Below are 2456 nucleotides of genomic sequence, written 5' to 3' on the forward strand. Positions count from 1 at the left end.
TATAATCATATATACACATAATGAAAAAATAAATTTCTTTTAAGTTCAAAACCTCAAGTATTATTAATTTATTATATTAAGTAGCATATTTTTTAAAGTAGTACATATATTAAATGGTACGTATATATGTGTATATATTTTCTATAGACTCTAAAGTAGTATATATTTAAGGTATACATGTGTATATATTTCCCCTGAAGTTTCAATCCCATCTCCGGTAGGAGTAGTATTCTTTCGAATCCCTTCTAGTTGTTCCTTTAATTCCATCACCGTTTGATTCAATTTCTTCAATTTCGCCACTGCACCATTAAGAACACCAATTTCTGAAATCAATTTCTGCATCATTTCTCTCAATTCCCTCATTTCAGTTGGAGAATTATCATTAGACCTTGTTGATTTCGTCATTGTGGCCAAGAATCCGAGTGGCTTTGATACCAATGATAGCCAAAATGCAGGGATTCACAGAGGAATCTGAGATTTGATAGGAGTTTTTACGGAGAAAACTTGAGTAATCAGCTATGGGGATGGATTAGGAAAGAAGCTGAAAATAGAATTCAATTAGGAAAACGGTATTATTATTCAATTAATGATTGAATTTGTAGATACAATGCCTTCTATAAGAAATGAGAGTGAATCTAATTTGCTAACTGTTTCTAACTAATTCAACAACCCGTAACTAACTGCTGATATGGCAAAGCTAATTAACTTGTCCAGTTGATTCATTTTCGTGTAACAGAGACAAAGTAAGGACTAGAGGAGAAACAGACGAATAAGGAGTATAAGATAGCAAGGAGGAGTCTAAGTTAGACATTATGACAGCTAAAAAAATAGCTTTCGAAAGCTTATACATAACTTTAGATGATAAAGACGGGATAAGAACTTTTACATGCTAGCCAAGGCTAGAGAGATGAGGAATCCGGACCTTAACCAAGTGAAGTTCATCAATGATGAGGACAACGAAGTATTGGTGGAGGGGGTACCTATACTTCCATAAACTCCTGAATGAAGAGGGGGACGGGAGCATTGTGCTGGGTATTTGGTGGAACCAGGGAGTCGTCACGACTTTGGTTGTTGTAAGGGTATAAGGGTTGAGGAGGTTAAGGGTGCTATTCGTAGGATGCATAGAGGTAGAGCGATTGAGCTAAATGAGATTTTGGTGGAGTTTTGGAAGAGCATAGGAGGGGCTGATGTGGAGTGGTTGGTGGAATTGTTTAATGTCATTCTCAGACGGCGAAGATGTCCAAAGCTTGGAGATGAAATACAATGAGCCCATTGTACAAGAATAAGGGCGACATTCAAAATTGCAACTATTATAGGGGTATCGATTTTTTAAGTCACACTATGAAGGTTTGGGAAATGTGGTGGAGTTGAGGTTGCGGAGAATCATGACTATTTTCCAGAATCAGTCCGAATTTATGCTAGGACGCTCGACTACAGAAGTCATTCATCTCAGAATCTTTTACATACTTATAAATGATACTATTTTGCTCGACTTTCACATGTTTTGATGCTTGAACTTCATTAACCAACTTATTTTAAATCTAATGTCATCTTTCCCTATGAAACTATCCTTTTTTTAGTTATATTTATAATATTTTTAATTTTTAATGTGATGTTTCCATATGAAACTAGTCTTTCTTTCTCAAAAGGTAATCTTTTTAGTTATACTAATATTTCTTCTACTAGGATGGATATATTATTTTAGTCAAATCTACATACCAAAGTCCACACTTGTGCAAAATTTGTCACTTAAAATTAAAGGTTAAGAGTAAGTGCAGGATTTTCTTTTATAAGGACAGTAAATATTTGATCTTGACTGTGTTTGTGAAGTTTTTGAAAACAAACCATCTGAAAATGTTAGAGTGTCCTTCCATACCTCTCTGAATTTTTTGTTGAAGGAACTCTTATGTTGCTATTCTGCTTATCGAGTTTCATTATTGGTTAACCGATCTTACTCTGTAAACATGGGAGACAGGAAATTACATATCTTGAATTCTTAAGATACTTATCTTATGATATACATGTCATCCTGCAGGGTTCATATGAAATAAAAAAATCTTTGAGGGAAGATTTTATTATATTTGAAGATGATCAAGTGCAGCCCTCAAGTTAGGTCCAACCATATAGTTGATGACTATATATTGTGTTGGTTCATTTGGTCTTTTTATTACAGATCAAGTTATTGGTCGTCTGGTTGCAGCAGAGCCTATCCAGGTTCTTACTAGTTAGTTCTTGTTTTTTAAAAAATAGATTAAATTGACCCAAGCTTGGGCGGATGTTATTATATACAAAAAAAAAAAAAAAAGGAACAAGGTCTAGCCGGCACAATAGTGAGAAGCCCTAGTAAGTAGCAGATAAAACTTGACAACAAGTATCTAGAAGGCTCCAGATAGCCTTAACCCTTGCATGTACATCTCATCTCCAAGATTAGTAAAGTGACTCTTCATTTCTGTGTC

The sequence above is a fragment of the Capsicum annuum genome, chromosome 12 (genome assembly GCF_002878395.1).
Source record: "Capsicum annuum cultivar UCD-10X-F1 chromosome 12, UCD10Xv1.1, whole genome shotgun sequence".
In the NCBI taxonomy this organism is placed as follows: domain Eukaryota; kingdom Viridiplantae; phylum Streptophyta; class Magnoliopsida; order Solanales; family Solanaceae; genus Capsicum; species Capsicum annuum.